Here is a 23,316-nt window from a genome sequence, read left to right on the forward strand (position 1 = left end):
ATATTTGAGCAGCTTACCAGCTTCACAGGGGGAAGATCCTTAATGTGGCATAATTCAGGACTTTTATTTCAGCCCAACCCCTGTCATTATGACTCAAATACTGCTCCCAGGAGCTTGCCTGAAACCCAGAAAACAACATCCTGTAGGCTAATGATATATTGATTCTTTGACTATGAAGTCTGCACAAAAGGAAAATGCTGATCAGTGGGCTGGGATAGTGTAAATGGGTGTAGCTAAATTAAGCAAACTAATCAAGAAATTCAGGTTGTCCTTCGCCCCCCACCCCCCGCCATTATCCTGTTGAGCTTCAGACTGGCATTTTATTCCCTTTAACTTTTAACAGATGAATTCTGCAAGAGGGAACACAGTGTTGCATGAAATAAACTTTGGACTGGGAGTCCAAAACTTTGGACTGGGAGTCCAAAGCCTAACTCTGCAATAAACACCACTCATGAATCTGAGTAAGGTACTTCTAATTCTTTTAGTTTTAGAATGTCAGTTTTTCAGTCTGTAGGGAAAAAAATGCCTTCTACAGTTCTTTGTATAAGAGAGGGAGGAGGGAAGAGACCTTCATTATGGATAACACATATCACTTCCCTGTTTGCGCTTTTTCTAACCACTCTGAGCTTAGAGCCTATATTTCAAGGCTATAAGCTTTGACCATAAGCTATAAGCCTTGCTGGAGGCTGTCAGAGCCTGAATAACCATTAACTAATTAAGAGGGAGCAAATCAAGTTGTCAAAAACCTCTAAAACTAATAAGTCCTAGTAAATTGGAAGTTTTTTTGTTTTTTAATTTAAGTAGGTACACAGCAATCCCATCACTTCAAGGCCAGGCATGCTTAGCTCGAGGTATCAGCATATGACCCTTGAAAAGATTTCTCATTAAATTCACCAGCCCTGAGGCCATTGCTTCACTCAAAGCTGTCCTTGGTGCCTTAATTTTGGATGAAAATGCAGATATTCAGAGGAAATAAGAAGACAGCATCCAGGCTGTCTTCTAGGAGTTTCTTGAGCCCTCAGGCAATCAGTCTAGAAGAAAAAGTCTCTTATACAAAGGGACACTTGACATCCATCAATAATCCACCTAAACTGACTAATTCCTCTTTATGGCTTCTTGGTGATCACACCAGAGCAGAGGGGCCCTCTATATGAAGGTTGACTTTGTATCAGCTGAAACACGGGAGCCACCCAGGAGCTACAGAATAACAGATGCTCAGGGATTGTCATGTTAGAGATGGAGATATTGGCAGAGGAGCATCTTACTAGGACCATATTTGCAAGTAAGACACAATGTGAATGGAATCATTCAGCAAATAGGTACAGAGTTTCTACTCTGCACTCACACTTGTACCTGAGCACAGAGGATAAAGAGTTGAAAAGCCAAGTCCCCTCCACTCAAGTACCTTATCATAGCATCTAGTGGAGATATAAAGATGTTAACAATCCCCAACCGTAGATGTTTAATAAACTTGGAAAGCATGTCTACCCCCCTGGTTGCGTAAGGTGATAAGGAAACACATTACAAAAGAGACAATATCTAAGCCAAGACTTGAAGGATGCGTAGGATTTATGAGTGTAAACAAACAGAGGGAAGGCCATTCCAGACAGAGGAAATATTACTTGCAATAGCAAGGTCTGTAAAATAATGATTTTTTTTTTTTAAAGCAGTTTGGAATGAAGAGGCACTGTTGAGATACCTGTCTGCCCAACAAAAATACCCACCGTTTTACGCCATTGTTTAGGGAAGCCGATATCAAATACTGAGCAGGTGCACGGCCTGACTGACTGCGAATAAGAAACGTCACTCTGGCGGTTGTCGCGGGACTGGATAAAAAATTATCAAGTTCCGGTTCAAGATGGCGACGGAAGAGGAGCGTGAACGCACCTCCTCCCACAAACACACCAAATGCACAGCTACATAGGGAACAACTTCCTCTGAAAATAACTTGAAAACTGTCTGAGCGACTCCTGCACAGCAAGCAAAGGAGAGAAGGCCCACAGCAAAGCAGGCGGGCGAGGCCGGGCCACACCCAGTCACTTCAAGGCCATAAACCTCATCCCCGGCACGTCCCACAGTCTGAGGCGAACACAAAAGCTGGAGGTTCTCCCTGAGGAGGGTTTGAAGCCCACACTGGGCACCTCAACTTTTAAGACCTGCACCTGAGAGACGTGCTCCCAAAACATCTAGCTTGGAAAAGCAACAGGGCCCGTTTCCAAAAGACCCACAGGACAAGGCTACTAGCAGTCTGAGGGGTGGTCGCGCGTTGCGTTCGGACTTACCGGCGTCAGGGCCCAGCACAGAGCGGCTGATGGAAGGACGCCAGACTTCGAGGGAAAGGCTCATTTGCTGGTCTTGGAGCATCAAACTGAAGGACAGGTGTCTGATTTGACACACGTTTGGAGGCCAGCTGAGGTGTTCTGTGAGTGGAAGACAGGCAGACACCATCTTTGCCCTCGTGTGGAGCGCTGGAGACTGGGCGCCATTTTCACAGCGGACTACATCCAGACGGCCGCGGGGCTCCTGCCTCGGGGATCGCTCCGCGGGGATCGCTCCGCGGGGATCCCTCCGCGGGGATTCCCTCCGCGGGGCTCCCTCCGCGGCTCCCGTGTGCAGCGGCGCGGGGCTTACACGCAGCAGCCGCCCCGAGACAGCTAGACACCTCCTGGCCCTGGTGGCCAGTGGGACTTTTCGCTCCTGGGTCTCACAGAACTATCACCAACAGAAAAAGAGTTCTTAAAGGGCTGCCACCGCCAGGGCACAGCCAGAGGACCACAGGCCTAGGTGAAAGCAGCTGCGGCGCAAGGGGCAGGCTTCTAATTAAACACACATCTCAGAGCTGAGTGTCACCCTGTCTGGAGCCCTTGGAGGGTGGGCACTGTCTCCAGAGCACCAGGACCTCCCAGCGGGGAGCTTTTGCAGGCGTGTTGTGCTGTGGCCTCTACAGCTGCCGCCCAGGGGACTCCCACCCCTTGACCCCTTGATGGCCTGGCTCTGAATAGCCGGGAGGCTTGTGCACCTGGATCCCGCAGAGACGGTAATAGAGGTAGTTCCTGGTCGACTGCCACCTCAGGGCACAGGCACTGCATGGACAATGGACCGAATCACACCCCCGGTCTTTCTGTAAAGGAGGCCTGATTGCTTGTCCTGGAACTTCTGCCTGAGGGACGGGCTTCACGTTTGGCCACATATCTAGAGGCTCTGGAAGGTAAGCTTGTGTATTTGCATTTTCCCTCTGCCTCCCTACAGCTTGCTGGTAGCTCCTAGACAGGAGCTTATACACTCGTTTGGAGCTCTGATTTTTATGACTCCTGCCCAATGGATACCCCTATATCACCTGGCTCTGATAGCCAGGGGGACTTAAGCTTGTGGTCCCAGAGGACTGTATATAGTTGCATACTTTAAAACTGCTCTGTACGACAGTCTCTCCGTTCATATAGAGTGAAGGAAGTCAGAAAGAGAAAAACAAGTCTGTATAATATGGCTCATGTTTGGAATCTAGAAAAATGGTACGGATGAGCTTATTTGCAAAGCAGAAGTAGAGACACAGATGTAGAGAATAAACTTATGGATACCAAGAGGGGAAGAGGGGGTGGGATGAATTGAGAGATTGGGATTGACATATATACAGTACTATGTATAAAATCGATAACTAATGAGAACGTACTGTATAGCACAGGGAACTCTACTCAACGCTCTGTGGTGGCCTAAATGGGAAGGAAATACAAAAAAAGAGGGGATGTATGTATAAGTAGAGCTGATGCACTTTGCTGTACAGCAGAAACTAACACAAAATTATAAAGCAACTATACCCTAATAAAAAGTAATATATATAAATAAAGAATTAAAAGCTGCTGCCTGAGGGTCTGGCTTCCAATCAGCCTGAATTGAGGTTCTGACTGAGATATTCCCCTTTGGTACACTGACAGGTCTTGGCACACCCTCGACTACTGGGAGCCATTAAAAATAAAATAGGCTGATTAGTTGTCTCTCACAGGGTTTGAGAGACAACCAAGAGCTGGGGCAGGGTTGAATGCTTAGCCTCATCTCCTACATGAGGCCACTCTTTCAAGACTGGGAGAGGTGGCTGTTTTATCTAATGCACAGAAACCAAGGCAGAGGGTCAAACAAAATGAAGAAACACAGGAATAAGCTCTAAACAAAAGAACAAAATAAAACCTTAGAATTGTCAGATCATGGGTAGCAGGGGTAGGGAGATGCTGTATAGGTAGGGAGGGTGAAAGGTGACACTGAAGCAGGATGGCAACAATTGGGACAGTATCATGTAACAGATACTTAAGTGGTGGAATTAGCATTGAAATTTGTGATTGACATGGTGAAGTGGATGAGGAAGATCAAAAGACATCTTAACTATATTTGGGCTGTTAGTGAAACTTCCTCACTCAGAGGAATCTTCCCATTTTTGTAAGTGCCAATGCATGTGTTAACTCAGTTGATAGCACCACAAAGCTGTGACAGTCTACTGTGTTTTCAAGTTAGCAAGAACTGAATAGCAGGGAGCTTTTTCCTTTGCTTTTCTAATCAACAGCCCTTGAACTTCACTGTGCATTCTAAGCACAGTGTATGTATTTGGGGAAAAAATGCTAAAAGGCCATGAGGCTCTGTCCAAACTCTGTGGTGGAACCTGTCAGCCTGTGTGGCCTGATTCTCTCGTCCAATGAGTCCGTTAAAGTGGGAACGCCAATTTTGGAAACTGTATTTTCAGGGTTTACAATATAGCTCAGAAAGAGGTCAAAATGGATGTTTTGATATCCATTTGGACTGGATAGAGCTCTCTCCAGGTTTCTTTGTGTTTTTTGAATGTGCACTAAAAGAGCTGAAGTTGCTGGGCAAGTAATGTGAAGATACAAACGTGTACTTGCGTGGAAGACAAAGGAAAGATCTGGGAGTTAAAATATATAACACATAATGAGACAAAATGATTAATGGATTATTTATTCATTCATAGATAAGTATTTATGGAATTTCAAACATTGCAAAATGTGCAGTGGGTATAATGGTATAATTAACAGAGTCTAGAAGTGAATTTTAATACTCAGTAGTGAGTACTGTGATTGGAATTATGAAGTGCTGTGAGAATGGATGCATCTAGCCATGAATTGTTTCCTCTTAAGCTCAGGGCTATTTACGTCATTAGTAGAGGGACTAGGTAGGAAATGCACAATAATTCATTTATCAACCAATATTTAATATTTACCCATGCTTCAGATACTGAGCTAGGTTTGGGATGGATTTAAGATTAATCAGATGCTCATCCTCCTCTCTTAGACATTTATAGACCAGTCATGGTAAGATATGGACAGAAGTGACTTTGAAATTTAAGGTCCATAGTAAATACCTTGGCAGAAGAAGTACTCCAGGACTTGAGCAGAAGGAGTTGAGTCCAGTTAAGACATCTATCAAGAAAGTCTTCAATATTCAAGAAAACATTAATAAAAATAAAATAGGTTTGGAAACATAATAGAGGAATTGGGCTTACTGGCCCTTGTTGTGAGAAGGCCAGCCATTTGGTACCAAGTCTGGCCATTCACTCTTTTGTTTTTTGGTTTGGGGTTTTTTGGGGGTTTTTTTTGGCCACACTGCACAGCTTGTGGGATCTTAGTTCCGCGACCAGGGATCGAACTCATGCCCTTGGCAATGAAAGTTCAGAGTCTTAACCACTGGACCACCAGGGAATTCCCCATTCACTTTTTTAAACATTTGACCTCAACTCTGTGCTCACTCTGCTTCCTTCCTTAAGTTACGCCCTCATTGTCTCACTCCTGCACTGCTTCTCAGCAAACCACTCTGTCTTCTCTCTCAGGTCCTGTCTTATCAGTCTGGACTGCTATAACAAAGTACCATAGATTGAGTGGCTTATAAACCACAGAAATTTATTTCTCACAGTTCTGGAGGTTGGAGGTCTAAGATCAGGGTGCCAGCATGGTCAGGTTCTGGTGAGGACCCTCCTCCCGGTTGCAGACTGCCAACCTCTCGAATCCTCACATGGTGGAGAGTAGAGAGAGAAAGCAAGATCTTTCATGACTCTAACAAGGACACTCATCCCTTTCATGAGAGTTCTACCCTCGTGGCCCCATCTAATCTTATATTACCTCCCAAAGGGTCTACTTCCTTATACCATCACATTGTGGCGTAGGGTTTCATCATAGGCTTTTGGGGAGACACAAACATTCTGTACATAACAGGCCCCTCATAAGTTTCCTTCACACTGAGCAATCATTTGGCTCCTTAGGAAACAGGCTTCCATGTTCACTTACTGGTTTAATATCTCCAGCGCTTCCTTTGACTAAAGCAAGTGTGATCATCTGGTTCCAATAACCTCATCTCCCATCATGTCACCCTTAAAACCACAGTGCAACTATTTGAAAGTTTTTCTTTCTTTTTCTCTAAACTGCTGTCTTATAACTACATGCATTTTTTTTTTCTTTGCATTACGCGGGCCTCTCACTGTTGTGGCCCCTCCTGTTGCGGAGCACAGGCTCTGGATGCGCAGGCTCAGCGGCCATGGCTCACGGGCCCAGCTGCTCCGCGGCATGTGGGATCCTCCCAGACCGGGGCACGAACCCGTGTCCCCTGCATCGGCAGGCGGACTCTCAACCACTGTGCCACCAGGGAAGCCCCTACATGCATTTTTAATGGGCTGACCCCTCAGCCTAGAATTGACCCCTCACCCTGTGGACCAAGAAATATCTATTTATCCTCACAGGACCGAGCTTAATCATCCCCTTTTCTGTGATGTGATCTCTGAGTCTCAGTTTCCCCTGCATCCCTGTTTCTGTTACAGTACTTATCATTTTGGAATTATCCCTTTATAGACCCCCACTGAACTATAAGTTCTTAGAAAGAGAAACCATGTCTATATTTTGTATAATATTTAAAGAATCTGTTAATTTTGATCATTTAATTTTTGGTTTTCTAATAGTCTATATATATTTTTTGTGAAATAATAATTTATAGATTTTCAGTGTCTCCAATTGTACCCTTGCTGTAATGGGTATTCAGCAAAAGATTACTGAGTGACCCATCAGAGGAGAGTGTAATGGTGAGTTAGAACTAACTTCATCCCCCAGTTCCATTACATGTTCTCTGTGTAATTTTGCACAACTTTCTTGACTTGTTCAAGGTTTAGGTTCTAACAGTACTTAGCTCATTGTGAGGATTAAGTGAAATAATGATTGCAAAGTACTTGGCTCAATTCCTGGCATGTCTTATGCTCTTAATAAATTATTTATATTAAAACTATTGTTATTAATTACTGTTTTAACCCAAGCAAGGCTCATCATCCATAAACTTTATTTTCTCCCATCTTTTTAAATAAGAAAGGGGAATAAAAACTTCCTTCTTGCCCTCTTGATAAGACATAAGAAGTTATCCAATTAAATATTGTATCTTAGAATACTTAAAAATATAACAAACCATACAATTGTTAATAGTAATTATTATATTTCTCAGAATCTTAGGTCACTTGGAAGAGATGAGGATGTAGCTATTCATTCTCTGTGACTAACATGAAAACTGTTTATAGGAAGTCAGAGTGTTGTCATAGTTGATTCTGTTTCACCAAAGGTTAATAATTATAGGTAAGATTAATACAGTCAAAAGTTTCCTTTTAATCATGGCTCACATTATAAATCAGTTATTGCATCTTTCTCCTGTCCCAGTAACTTCCTAATGCAGGTAGAATTATTAGCTGCTGTTCTGCCTCAAAGTACACATTTGTACCATCATAATTAGTCTGGCCTGAAGTGATAGGATGATTAAGGGGTGGTTCTGTCAAGATTTTGTCATTCAAGATTTAAAAGCAACCAGTTCTTAATATCTTGCCCAGGTCATTGTAAAATCTTCAATAATACTGAAGTAGACAAAGGGGTACATATTATTCTTTTACCAAATTATTCAGGACTCTCAAACGTTTAGCAAAAATACTAATTTATCCATTCAAAAGCTATTATCTCCCACCAGACCCATAGCAGTTGGTGAAATAATAGAAACTTCTTCCATGAAGATTTTCTTAACCACTGTGGTCTGCATCTTTTCTCTCTATTCCTGTTAAATTTACAGTGAATTCTACTCGGTTTCTCTCTTAATTGCATGCCTTGCAATACCGTTGGAACTGTTCCTGGTGTGTATTCAGCTAGATGATTTACTAGCCAAGACAAATTAAAAATTATAAACCCTGGTTTCTTTATCTCTGAAATGAGGATAATAACCTTACCCTGCCTAGCCCCCACCAAAATTTATGTAGTTCAAATGATATATTGGATTTGAAAATAATTTGCAAAATGAAAATAATTATTCAATATTAATTAAATGTTGGTATCCCACAATTTAATTTTTAACTCTTGTTTTATACACTCTCTGAAAACTCCTATTCCTTCCCGCAGCCTTAATTATTATTTTTTAGAGCTGATAATCCTGGAATCCATCTCGGTACCTCATATCTCTCTTCATGATAGGGATATCCATATATCATGTCATATAATCTAAAATCTGTCAAATTTAACATCTCCAGGTGTTTTGCACATCATTTTCTCTCCATATGTGTTTTGTTTGTTTGTTTGTTTGTTTGTTTTACCTCAATGAGCAGTACTTCCAACCACCTGGTTACTGCAGCCATGAACCAGGTATACTTGATTTATCCTTCATTCTTACTAACCATCACTTCTAACCACCCACTAAATCTGGTCAGATACCCCTCAAATTCACCTACTCCTTCAGTTCTGGATCACTATAATAATATTTAAAGAATCATAATAGAATCTTAAAAGAATCTCACAGCATCTTTAAATAAGATTCTGACTGGCTTAAAGAAGCCTCCTAACTGGCTTCTCTAGCTCCTGATGTCCTCCTCACACTGCTAGCAGGATCTTTATTTTATAAGTAAAGCAAGGAGCCTGCTCCTGCCTAATGCCTGTAAATAACAACCATTATTCCCAAGACAATCTCCAAACTCAAGCATGGTTTACAAACCCTTTAGAGCAGCTCTTCTTACATTTAATGTGTATACACATGACCTGGGCATCTTATTAAACTATAGTTTCTGATCCAGTGTGTCTAGGGTACAAGTCCAGGACTAGGGTGAGTTGAGCAACACTCCCTAGGTGGACAAGTTAAGGAGCCCTTACCGTCAAGGCTGTGCTAGTGCCAGCCCCGTACTTTGCATGAGCCTGAGAGTGAGTGCCTCCTTAAGTTATGTGCCTTAGATGCTACATTTGTCAAGCTGCCAGGTGATGCTGATGCTGCTTGTTTTAGGACCACAAGGTGAGAAGAAAATCTTGAATGATCACTGCTTATCTACCTAATTTCATTTCTCAGGATTTCTCACTTTAAACCCTACCTTCTAGCCATACTATGTTATATTATTTCTTTCATATCTGGGTACATGTTGTTTCTTCTTGAAATGATTTGTACCCTTAACCTTCTTTGCCTTTGACTTCTACATGTTCTTATAGACCACTTTTTCCAGGATTCCTTCTCCGACTTTGAAACAGTGGGTTAGGTACCTATCCTTTCTCCTTCCACAGCCCCATTTACACCTTATCTTACAGCATTTATCCATTGCCAGTATAATATTCTGTTTAGTTGTCTATTTCTATAAACCAAAGTTTTGGATTAAAAATATGGGCTGGTTTATTATTTCAGGTTAAGCAACAAGTATATTTCCTAGTACAGAGTAGATAATTAACATATATTTAATAAATAAATGAAAGAATTGAATGTTAAATTTTGTACTTGTGCTATCTTCTAAAATTGACTTTAAAATCCTTTAGCAATATCTTCTAAAATTCTCACGCTAACTTGCAGTGCACTGTATGTACTCAATAAATATGGTTTCATATCAATAAAAACAGACAACAGTTTGCCTTTACTGAAGTCATTCAGTGAATAATTTTAAATTATGCACCTGCTAGGTGCTATGATTTCAGTGGTGAACCACAGTAAAGTCCTGGTTTTCACAGCATTTATAGTTTAGGTATTTTCATCATTAAACAAAATTTTTAATGATAAAAATTCGGACAGGTGACAAAGGAAAAAAACAAGGGCCTATGAGATCTGAACATAGGACATTTAATAAATAAAGTTAGTGGAAAAATAGAAGCAATGGGAGAAGGCAAAAGGAGTTGCCATCATAGGCATGAAACAAAGGGAATTTGAAGCAGACAAAAAGCAGCATGTAGTAGAAAATGCACTAAACTTAGGTTTGAATCCTGTCTTGCAACTTGTGTGGCCACAGGTAAGTTAGTATCTCCCTGAGTCTCTTGCCCTCAGTCTGCAAAGTAATTATAGCATTGCCTAGCTCTCCAAGCCATTGTGTGGATAAATGATCTTAATTCAGGCTTCACACTTTAATGCCAGTAGGACCTGAGAGTGCTGAAGGCAGTTCTGCATGGCCCTTTCTACTTTCTGACATGACATGTCCCCCTCCCTATGCCTAAGTTGTTTTGCCACATTAGCACAAATGAGTGCCTTTGGATGAAATGCTCTGAAGGTAACTCAGGAAATGGGAGCCATGCAAGAGGCTGAGAGGAGCAGGCAGAGAAGTCATGAGCAGCATTGGGTCACAGAAAGGAGGGCACCCTCTCAGAGTCTTAATGCATATGGACAGGGGTGTGATATAGGGCAATTGGGATCTGTCTTCAGTGTTAATTAACCTTTCTCACCCTTACACTTCGACAGACACTAGTGGTTATCTTACTTCCAAGAAAGGGATGTAATTAGAACAGATGGAGAAAATACAGATGAAAAGAAATAGAGTACTTATTCAACTGCAGGGGGTTCACACCCAGGAATTGTGTTTAGTGAAAGTGGGGATTTTTTTTACCTTGTAATCCAGGTGTTTTTCTCAAGCCCCTGAGGTAAGCCAGCTGTTATGTACAGAAAGGGAAGCAAAATGGAGAGCCTGTTTGAAATCAGATCTTACTCATCTCGGTATTTCTAAAGCCTCATAGTTTTTGAAATATAAAAGATGCTCAATAGATGATTTAAATGAGTTACATGCATGACATCTCCCTGCAAGAGTATAAAGTCTAGAAACCAAAGAGCACACCAAGAGGCCATAGAATCTTTGCATGCCAGAGCAGGAAGACCCTGTAGAATCATCCAGAATCATTTTATCAGTTGGACACAGAATTTTGGAGAGAGAAAAAAATCTAGCCTAAAGCTGCACAGCTGGTCAATGACAAAGCGAGATCTAGAACCCAAATTTGTATTTACTTATTACAACACAGTGATTCAGTCACCCCCATCATAACTACATTTTGACTGTACAGTTAAGAAGGAAGCAATGGCTGGGACCTGTAGAGATTGTAAATATGGATACGAGAATGATATAGGCAATTTAACCAAAATCAGATAGACTGCATATTGTAGAAGAAGCTGCATCAAATTCAATCTATTTGTAGGCTAGCCTGGCAAGTGATGCTGAGCAACCAAGGGACTCTCAACCAAGGGGAATGGCTCATGTAGAGACATGGTGTAGACAAAGGACTTCTGAAGGCAATTAAGCACTTAAAGGAACACTTTTCCCCAAAATTTATCAAGGTATAATTCACAATTAAAAATTGTATATATTTAAGGTATGCAACTTGATGATTTGATACATGTATAATTTGTGAAATAATCACCATAAGTAAGCTAATTAATATACCCATCACCTCACATACTTTTTTTTTTTTTTAATGATGAGAACACTTAAAATTTACCCTCTTGGCAAATTTCAAGTATACACTACAGTATTGTGTAGGGGAGCAGAATTTGTAACCCCAACATACGTCTCTTTGACATAAGGATTATTTTAAGCTGGTTATTTTCAAGAAATGGCAGACATGGGAGGTCTGAAAACTGAGTAGAAGTTACCCTTTTGTAACAGACGTTTACATTTATAAGGGAGATCTCTATTTGTAAAGGTGTCTCCCTGTCTGTATCAGGAAGAGAAGGATGACTAAGTCTCTAGAAAATCTTATTAAGGTAGAAGACAGGGACTTCAATCTGCATAACAACCTTACCCTTGCTAACTGTGCTTTTCCTGGTAATTTCCCACCACTGACTCCCCAAACCCAGGATCTTTTGTCTTTGGCTGAAGATGGGATTTAAGGTGAGGGTTTCTGCTACTGTGGAGAGTTACTCAGTTTTCCTGGGTCTCTTGATGTATACATGTTATTAAACTTTTTGTTTTTCTCTTGTTAATCTGTCTTATGTCAACGTAATTATTAGACCAGCCAAAGAACTTAGAAGGGGAGAAGGAAAACTTTTCCTCCCTTACAATTATTAACCATAGTCACATTATTGTACATTAAATCTCCAGAACTTATTCATCTTGTATAAGTAAAACTTTGTACCCCTTGACCAACGTCTCTTTTAAGGGAGAGCTTTCCTTGATGAGTCTGAAGACCTTCACAGCAATTATCTTCAGGGTTATAAAAGGTCCAGAGGACTTCTATTTTTTGTGGATATTTCTTCTCTGAAAAACCAAAACCCAAACCAAACAAACAAAAATATTTTGCCTGCTTTGTTGTGCTTACTTATAGCATTTATTGGCTTTCTATGTTAGAAACTCTGAGTCTGTGGCTATTACGATGGACATCTATGGTACTGTTTGCTTGGAAACCCCCCTCTACTGGAAGGTGGCCCATTCCATAGGACAAGAGGAGAGGGTAATACGTTCAGTTGTGTTTCCCCTCCACTGGCCTAAGGTGATTGGCAGTGAACAGTGAGCCCCTGATGCAAGTCAGGCCAATCAAAGTTCTGGTGGAGTTTGCATCTCTGCTCCCCATTGTATCTGAGGCTCATCTGCATCCTTCCCCTTTCAGCAGTTACTTAAAACTCTCTTGGATTCTGGGAGACATTGGTTTTCCTTAAGCTAGTTGATCTCTTTCCTTCAACCAAAAGAGACCAGATTATGATAGAAATAAAAATTAAAAATGAATTTTGATATTTCCATTTATATACAAAATTTAAAATCATATACAGTCACCTACTATATAACACAGGGAACTCTGCTCAATATTCTCTAATAACCTAAATGGGAAAAGAGTTTGAAAAAGAATAGATATGGGCTTCCTTGGTGGCGCAGTGGTTGAGAGTCTGCCTGCCGATGCAGGGGACATGGGTTCGAGCCCCGGTCCGGGAAGATCCCACATGCCACAGAGCGGCTGGGCCTGTGAGCCATGGCCGCTGAGCCTGTGCGTCTGGTGCCTGTAACGGGAGAGGCCACAACAGTGAGAGGCCTGCGTACCGCAAAAAAAAAAAAAAAAAAGAATAGATACATGTATATGTATAACTGAATCACTTTGCTGTATGCTTGAAGCTAACACAATATTGTTAATCAACTATACTCCAATATAAAATAAAGATTAAATAATAATAATAAATAAATAAATAATAAAAAGATCATATACAATCATATGTGAACTTTACATACATTTCTGAGAGTTGAATATCATTAGCTCATTTTACAAAGGGAATAGAAATCTCAGAGAAATCAAATGGCATTTCCAAGGTCACGTGGCCAGGGAATATGAAACCTGTGATGTAAGTCTAAACCTGATTTTCTCTTCCCAGTATAGTCCCCAGTCCCTACTCAGGGAGCTTAAAGTTTATTAGACGAGTAAAAATAAGTAATTAAATATAAAAGAGACAAAAATAAAGAAAGCAGATGGCTTACATAAACTGCTATGAATCAAAGAAATAATTTCATCGATGAAGCATTCTAGCTAAGTCTTTTTTATTTTTCTGAGACCAATTCTAACATGGGGTAGTGAGGTTTTCCCCACACAGCACCACATAGTTCTCCAGACACCAGCTGGGTGCTCCCCTGTAATTCAAATCAATTCTGACAGTATCTACCCAGCGATAACCTCAGGTTCCACAGATGGAGCGCACAGTCCTACAAGCTGGCTCCCCACCAATCTCACCCCCACTTCAGATGCGAATCTCAAGCCTGGGTATTACTTGTATTTTCTGACTGACTGACTGGCTGTAGGTTGGAGGTTCCAATGACCTCCACCTAGGACTTTAGATGCCAGTCAGGAACCCAGGCTGTTAATGTACTTTTGACTGACCAGCTGTAAACCAATGAGGTTCCCACAACCCCCTCCTCAATTTGAGTAAATGTGCTAGAGAGGCTCACAGAACTCAGAGAAGCATTATACTTACCAGATTACTGGTTTATTGTAAGAGAATATAACTCAGAACAGCCAGACAAAAGAGATGCACAGGGCAAGTCATGGTGAAGGGACGCAGAGCTTCCATGCCTTCTTTTTTTTATTTTCCCCATGCCTTCTTGACACACGTTACTCTCCCTAATCTTAATGCATTCACCCGCGTGCAAGCTCTCTGAACTCTGTCCTTTGGGGTTTTATGGAGACTTCATTATGTAGGCATGATAGGTGAAATCATTGACCATTGGTGATTGATTCAACCTCTAGACCCTCCTCTCCCTAGAGGTCAGTGAGGTGGGCCTAAAAGTTCCAGCCCCCTCACTGCAAGGTCAGGTCCCCTGCCAACTAGTTCCCTTTTAACAGTCTTTCCAAAAGTCACCTCATTAACAAAATAAAGAATACCTTTATTGCTCTCATTACTTAGGAAATTCCAAGGGTTTTAGGAGCTCTGTGCCAAAAATGGGGACAAAGACCAGATACATTTTTCTTCTAGATCACAATATCAGTTCAAAAACATGATAAAAAGGCATTTCCAGTCATGAGATGGACATGAGCAAAAGGAGTGAAAAAGCAAAATGTGGCAGAAATTTAGCATTCACGAAGCAGGGCAGTGGGAATGAGACCAGAAAGATATTTAAGGACATTGTTACCGGAGTTCTTAAAGTTGTCGAAGGAATTTGGACTCTATTTCATTAGCGTTGAGAACACAATGGAAGGCTTGGGGAAAGGAGGAAGATTCTTCACAAAGTGTGGGTTGGATTAGAGATGGGAGGAAATGGAGGTGTGTTGGTCAGTAAAGTATTGTAATGATGCTCATGCCTCCAGAATTTCTAATTTCTGTGTTAGAATGGAAGGGCATGCTTTATGTCCAACCTGGGAGCTCGATGTGTATACCCATTCTTTCAAAATTTTAGCTCTTTGATCACATAAGCAGCATATCTCTTATTCTTAAACCATTCATCTTATATTAATCCCGAGTCTGAGGCCACATCTCAGATACCAGCTACTCAGGGTTCCTCCCAGTTCACCAAGGGTGATTCTCAGAGTGTGCTTCAAGACTGCTGTGGGTATCACCTACTGTATTTATGCTGCAACTCCCTTTTCTGCTAAATAGAATAAGTTCTTCCTACTCCTTTATAGTCTTACTCACGGCCCACTTTTTGTCTTTATTTTTCTCTTGCATTGCTCTAGAGGGAGAGAGAAGTTTTCTATTCAAAATAGTTTTGTACATGTGGCTTTTGCAAATTGGGATTGTTTCATTATGCCAACATCCTCAAATGTTATTCATGTAGAGTAATTTTCCATGTACTCTTTTAAAGCAAAGTTGGAGAACAGTTGAAAACAACTTTTACCTAAATTGTAGGTGTTCAGATTCCTAGGAAAATTTGAGAGGACAACAGTGAATGAAAAATCCTGATTCCCTTTTTCAAAAAGTTTTCTCCTCCCCCTTTTACATGCTTATCACCTCAATTAGATAATAAACCCATTAAAGGCCAGTGCTGTATTTTATTAAACTGGATCCCATTTTAGAGGGGCTGCCTTGCTCATAATGATTCTTTAATCTCTGGGAACTCCTAGGTGTGAGACCCAACTGCCTTGTCTGCAATACTTGTCTGTACATCTCTGGCCACAGCAATTTTATCCTAAAGTAAAGAGCTGACTCAGTTGGAACAGTCAGATTCTCTCCTCTGGAACAATGTCATCTCAAAAGGAGAGACAGATGAGCTAAACTGATGATAATATCAAAGAGGAAATTGGACTCCTTTTCCCTAGATCCTCTGAACTTCCCCGCTCCCCACTTCTCCAGAGTCTTAGTCATTCAACTCTGGATTTAAGGAGATACCCAATATTCTTTCAAAATCCCCACTTTTTAAAGTTAGCCTGAATTAGTTTCTGAGACCTTAGTCACAAGAATCATATCTAATTGTGTTTTTCATTGTCTTTTCCATAACACAGATCTCAGAAAGTTACAAGTAGTAAGTGTTCAAGATATAAGTTAAATGCATCAACTCAAAAGCATTGACACAGACATTGGCTTTTTATTCAGGGTTCAAGCACAAGAGTGGAAAGTTAAACAAGAACTGAGTTAGTTACGGCTCTTTTACCAAACCACAACCTTACCTTGGGCTGGTCACTTCCTTAGACCATTCCTGTCTGGGCATTTCAGATGAAGAGATTATATCACATGACATCTTAGTTTGCTTCCAGGCCCGATTCCAGACTCTTGTCTCATATTTATAAAAAATGATACAAGGCTTGACATCAGTGCAAAGCTTTTTGGGTGACAAAATGTGTTGGGTCCTCATTTATCTTAATGTTCACCTCCATATGTACAGGTCTCCATGTACAATGTGAGAGATGATTATTTGTAAGTTTTTAATATGGTAACATCAGAGCTGGGATTGAATCCAGATCCTGCAGCTTCTAGTTCAGTGTACTTTCCTTCATCCCATGCTGCTGCTTCAGTTTCTCTGCTACATGTGGAAACATCTGTCTGACAGTTACCCAGACAGTCTTTCCAGATCACCCTCATTAGTCATGTAACACAGTTAAAATTCTTCCCAGAGAAGCAATCCTTACCAGTGAGGCTTAAGTTATCATTAGTATTGTAGGCAACGCATGGCATTGATGGAAATCCTGGTAAGGAGGAGATGGTGCTTGGAACAAAACTGGCGTTAAGTGGTCAGAACTGTCTTTTGTGAGTTGAAGGGGACCCTACTCTTGGTGTAGCACACACCAGCAAATTACAGTTTTTCAGAACTCAGTGTGTGAATGTTTGATCTTGGATGATAGAAAGCGATGGCACTGGAATCATAAAATGTTGAATCTGCCTGGAGATGACTCACATGTTACAGATCCACTCAGATAACTGGAAATGACTTCATTTCCCTGGACTTTGATTACTTGCTCAGTGGTTTTCCAGCTGTGTTCTGGGAAGATCTAGGTTCTCTAGCAGGATCTCAGAAGGCACTTTGCAGTAGCCAGTGTAGAGAGAATGTGTACAGAGAGTGTAGAGAGAATGGTGCACAGAAAGGGCTTCAAGGAGCCTCCTCTCCTACTTTAATCAGAACAGCTTTGGTGTCATGTACACTGGATTCTCTAACAGGATTTATTTAGGGGTAAAACTGAAAGCTATCAAACAACTCTTTCTTAAATTCTGAAAATGTGATCTCTCTGTCTCTGTCACTCTGTCTCTCTCCTTCTTTCTCTTCCTCCCTCTCTCTTTTTTCCTCCCTCCTACCACCTTCTCTCAATCTTAATCCTAAATGAGGAAAACTAAGGGAATTGCACACTTCCTGAGCAGTGCATCTCCACCAAGGGTTTGGAACAAAGCAATGTTTTTCTTTCCTGAAAAACAGATGGATTCATGCATCTCCAATTCCTGACTGACTTTGTCACTGTGATTCCTCTCCTTATTAAGTCAATATTAACACCCACAAAACTGAACTCAGTTTCTCTCTCTGACAAACCAGCTTCTCAACAAACCAGCTGAAGCTCAGTAAAAGGCAGATTTTATTTTTTATCTTTCTGGTTAGCCATCATTAAAACCTTAAAGTTATATTTGACCTATCTCTCTACTTCAAATGCTTCATGCACTTATTCACCTACTCATCCCAACACTTCTTTCACTTCTTTTTTTTTTTTTGGAATTTCATACACATCTGTTTCTTGATTTCAATCTCTGTTCTTCTAATCCTAATTGAGAGAAGCATCTTATTGGATGCTGAGGTTAGTGCCGTAGTTTCCCTAGTCATTATTTACAGCCATTCTCAAACTCTCACTCCTTCATACAAACAAATCCCCATGGCCAGATTAATCTTTCCAGAATGCTGCTCCTGATAAGTAGTCAATAGGGCTTTATAAATCCAATACCTCTGGATTAGATTTTAAGTCCCTCTATACTCTATCCCCATCTTACCTATCTACATATGTGATCCAGTCTTTTTTAATACAAAGAATTCACTCTGGCATATTGATTACTTTGCTGTATCAGGAACACATATATTATTTGGATTCAAATAGAGATAATCTGATTTGGAATTCTGCCTGTTGCATTTGATAGGACTCTGAGTTTTTCAAGTATAAAACAAAATGTGACAGCCACAAAACTTTCCTCACTAGGATGCAGGGAGAACTAAATAACATGGTAATAAATCAGTTATATGGGGGATTAATTAACTTTATCTAAAGTTAGAAGCCTTTAAGGCACACCCTCTAGTGTATGAGGGCAAATTTCACGTTTCCACATTGTAATATTGCTGCATCTGTCTAAATCACAGGTTTAAGAAGTCAACACACTACATTAATTGAAGCAGTTTCAATATTTATCTCACATTTCTGTGATACTGTCAAAATAACATGTGTCTTCAGAGCATCTTCCTTTATTCTAAGGTTTTAGTTTTTGGTTTTTATTTATGCATTTATCACTTCTATATCATCCTCTCCAACTATGATACCTCTCTTCCATTTCAGACACATATTTCTATTTGCCCATCACAAGGGATTTGCTCAAATCAAATTCATTGCTTTGCCTTGAACAAACTGCTCTCCTGGGTCATCTTTGTAACAGTCTTCACATTTTATAAAATCCCTGAACCAGATTCCTTGGAATCATCATTGACTCCTGCATTAGTGAACATTTAGACAGAAAAGCATATACCACACCAGGTTTTTTTGTTGTTGTTTTGGCCTTGCCATGCACAGCTTGCAGGATCTTAGTTACCCCACCAGGGATTGAACCCGGGCCCTGGCAGGGGAAGCGCTGAGTCCTAACCAATGGACCACCAGGGAATCCCCCATATCAGGTATTTTTACAAGAGATTTAACATAGGGAATTGATTATATAAGTGTTGGGGAGCTGGTGAGAGAGACAGAAACAGAGAGAAGACAGAATTAAGGGCTAGCTATTATCCCTAGGATTAGCAGAACAAAGAGAAGAGGTTGGGATGACCATAATCTAGACCCTCAGTAAGAAGATGCTCCACAGAGCTGGGACTCCTACTGAGAATGGGGTGGGGGCATTGGGAAGCTCTGACTGGTATCTCTGAGAAGATGCAGTGTGACTGCTAAAAGAAGCTGTAGTTTGGAACCAGTTGTGCTGCCAGGTAAAGTGTCATTTCTAGGTCATTGCTGGCAAGAACAGGAAGCAAAATAATAAGAATCAAGTCCCTTCTACTTGTCTCCTGCCTTCTCTGTAATCCTTAGTTGCAGAACTTCCAGGAAGCTGGGTACGAGAAAAAATGTGTAATTCACAAGTTCAGTCCCAGCAATCCAAAACAGGAATAAAACATGGATTTGGAACTCATTGAAGTAGCTTTCATATCCAAATGATCACCATGTCCTAAAAATTCTCCCTTTGACACAGTACTAGAATGCTTCACCTCCTCATTTCTTGCAGTCCCACCCTGGTACAGGCTCTCACCTGTTGTCCAGACTGTCCAGACAGGCTACTACCATGTGTCTCTATCTCATTCCTCTCTCAAATCCATCCTTCACACCTACACTCTAGTTAGTTTCTCACAAACAATGGTGATCATGTTACAACCTGTTTGGAAATCTTTCAAAAATCTCTTACAGTTTCTACACTGTATTGACACATTTCACTCTGGGGAATCTGAAACATACTTTGCTCCATCTCCTCTCAGAGAACTCTTCTAGAAAGATTTGTCCAGTCTGCAAAGAAAAAGAATTTTCCCCACAAACCTTGATAGCATTCTCTGTTTTGGCTTTCAGCATTCACTGAGTATCTATTATATGCCAGATATCAGAAAATTTATATTCTCATTTGAGAATCTGCTGCCGTTACCAAAGCATAAATGTCTCAAGATTGAGTTCTATGTTTATTTTTTTTGTACCTGCAGTACTCTCTAGAGAACTTGGCATGTAGTAGATGCTGCAAGCTATTTGTTGAATGAATGAATGATAAATACATATGTCTAATTAAAAATCAAGCTATCTGTTTTCTTGTCCTGCTGGGTTTGTATGTTGTTTGTCCACACACAGGTTTCCAAGAGATCTGGAAACACTCCTTAAAGAGCGGACCCTGAATCCGCCAGTGCACATGTGGTCAGGGCCAGGGACAGGCAGTTGAGGAGATGCAACACTAGTTGACAAGTTTTAGCTTGAGTTCCACCAAGGCCAATGAGTTTTGGGAAAAAAGTGAAGTTAAAGCAAGAGGGTGGTCTACTGGGGCACCTTATTCTTGTTACCCTTCTCTCCTCAGAAACCTGAAATTAGTTCTTCCCTCCTTGTAACCCTGCCTCCTCTTCACTTCCACCTCCTCATTTTTAAACGCCCCTGTTTTGGAGAAACGTAGTGCCGTTCCAGCTGCAGGTCTTAAATCATTGCTGTACTTTGGACGTGCGCTGGGGAAGGGAGCCCTGTGATGGATGGGGCTGTCCGTATTTACCCTGGGTGTGCGATGGCTGTGGGGATCGTCCCGTGCAATAGGTGTTCTGGGCAAACTCGGCTTGTCACCTCCCCCGCCTCCTCGCGCAGTGACAGTGACTGATCGGCCACTTCTAAGGAGAACTGCCCTTTAGAGCAAAGGAACTGCAACGCCCCCTCTTGTCTAAGCACACGCGCACAAATGATCACATAACTCACACGCACACAAACGGCTCACTCTCAATCTGTCAGTACCACGTTCTTTTTGGCAATTTTATATTTCCCTGGATAACCTTGCAAACAACAAAACTGCTTAAGTGTAAGCAGGTGATGCAGAAGCAGCAATCTCTCTTTTAAAGAAATCTCCTTATGGGCTTTCAGATACATACTGCATTGGTCATCCCCAAACTTATTGCCCAAGGCAAATTGTGTAAAATACAGGTCATGCTAAAGCCGCACGTAAAGAGGGCTTTTTGCCTTTAGGCAATCCACCTTCCTGACAGTGTTGACTTGGGTTCTAGAACCAAAGAGAGAAAGAGAAGAGGGAAAGGAGAATACAGATAGCAAAGCTACATCACACTTATGCAATTCTTTACAGTTTATAAAGCATGCCATCCCCTTTTACTCTCATGCCTGAAGGACAAGAGTGTGTATGTGTGTGTGTGGAGAGAGAGAGAGACAGAGAGAGACAGATTATGTATTTAATAACAGAAAGGCTGAGCAAGTTGCACTAATTACATTAGCCAGAATCTTTTAGATATAGAGCATACATCTGCTCTTCAAACTTTTAATCTTGTATCCTTTTAATTTCACTATTTGCCATATGATCTAAACCTGAGAAAGATTGCCATCTAACCATATATCTTCTATAAATCTCCTTTGGGCCTAGGAGTTCTTATAAGTTCTGATAACTAGGCATCAAGACATAGAGGTCATAGTCATGACTTTAATGAGCCCATGGGTGGATCCAGTTCTTCGTTCCAACCCTTATTCTGTCTCTGAGCACGTCACCAAACAATTACTGGTTTGACGAAAATAATTCCAAGTTTTCAGATGACTCATCAAGAATTTTAAAATTTCTTTTTAGAACACATAATTTAATTGCTATTCTTAGGTTTCTCTTTCATATGTTTCAACCTGTTTCAACCTGTGATATGGAGCAAAGAGGCTACATAATCTATTATAATTGTTTCCAGACTCTGCTCCAGAGAATCCTAGTGGGTCACTGAGGCCTTGAAGGGTTCCAAGGCAACTGGGAGCAAGAGGGAGGGGACGGCTGAGCTGATTGGGGCAGCTCCTTGAACTTCTTATGTACCCACATAACATTGTATTTGAACAAAATGTTCCAAATCTAACCCCCTCTCATTTTTTAGGAAAAATGCTAAAAACCACTTAGTAGATTTAAGCTTCAGTTCTCTACTAAAATTTTTTTTTTTTTTTTTTTTTTTTTTTTTTTTTTTGCGGTACGCGGGCCTCTCACTGTTGTGGCCTCTCCCGTTGCGAAGCACAGGCTCCGGACGCGCAGGCTCCAGACGCGCAGGCTCAGCAGCCATGGCTCACAGGCCTAGCCGCTCTGCGGCATGTGGGATCTTCCCGGACTGGGGCACGAACCCGTGTCCCCTGCATTGGCAGGCGGACTCGCAACCACTGCGCCACCAGGGAAGCCCTCTACTAAAATTTTGTTCTTGAGCAAATAATTTTAGTCCCCTGGGCCTCCTTTCCCAGCAGGAAAAGGAAGACAGCAATAATCCCCAAATCAGAGAGTTGGCATGAAGGATCCAGTGCTAAAACATCTTGGATAAACCATACTTTATAAAACATTACAGAAAGCTGAGGTGTTAGTATTGTTAAATCTGCTCCCAGACAACCTCTTTCCCTCCTTTATCCTACCACCACCACCCAAAACAAGCCCATCAGGACCTATTCTGGGACTCTGTGAGGTAGCCATGCCCACCCACTAGATCCACCCTATCAATTCAGAAACTTAGTTGAACACAAAAGAAGACAGAGTAAGGGGGTGATCAGTGACCCAGGGGGCAGGTTCAAGTTCTATCATTTATATGTTGTGTTATCTTAAGTAAGTTTCTTAACCCAGCAAACACTTTTCTCATGTGTGAAATAAAATGAACTCATCTGCATAAAATTATGAGGACTATGTGATATAATGAATCCAAAGAGTTTGGTACCAAGTAGTGATTTCATAAATTGTCTTTGCAGTTGCTTTTACTAATTTGTTTTGGTAGGAGTTGTGAGACAAGAAGCTAACTAATATGACTAAGATGCAAACAAACAGACAAAAACCAACACCCCAAGCAAGGGGGATGTGGAGGGATTCCATCATCCAGTAGCTCTGGGAAAAACTGGGTTAGGTGTGGTTTTTCATGGCAGGATTTTTCATGCTTTAATATTACTGATATCAAAGGAAGATGTCTTGTGCAGTGTATCCCAAGTCTACTTGACCTTGAATCTCATATCTGCTGGATGTTTCTCGAGTGGCAGTGTCCTATAGAACTCTCTGTGTCATAATAGGCATGTCTGTATCTGCTCTAACCTATATGGTGACCACTAGCCACAGATGGCAGTTGAGCCCTTTTCAGTGTGCCTGAGAAACTGAATTTAAATTGTATTCATTAATTCATTTCTAATTTAAATTCCAGTAGCCAGATGTGTCTAGTGGCTACTACATTGGAGAGCACAGATCTAGAGACCAGTTTTTCAGGAAACACACTTTGGAAAATGCTGCAGCAGT

The sequence above is a fragment of the Hyperoodon ampullatus genome (genome assembly GCF_949752795.1).
Source record: "Hyperoodon ampullatus genome assembly, chromosome: 6".
NCBI classification, from domain to species: Eukaryota; Metazoa; Chordata; class Mammalia; order Artiodactyla; family Ziphiidae; genus Hyperoodon; species Hyperoodon ampullatus.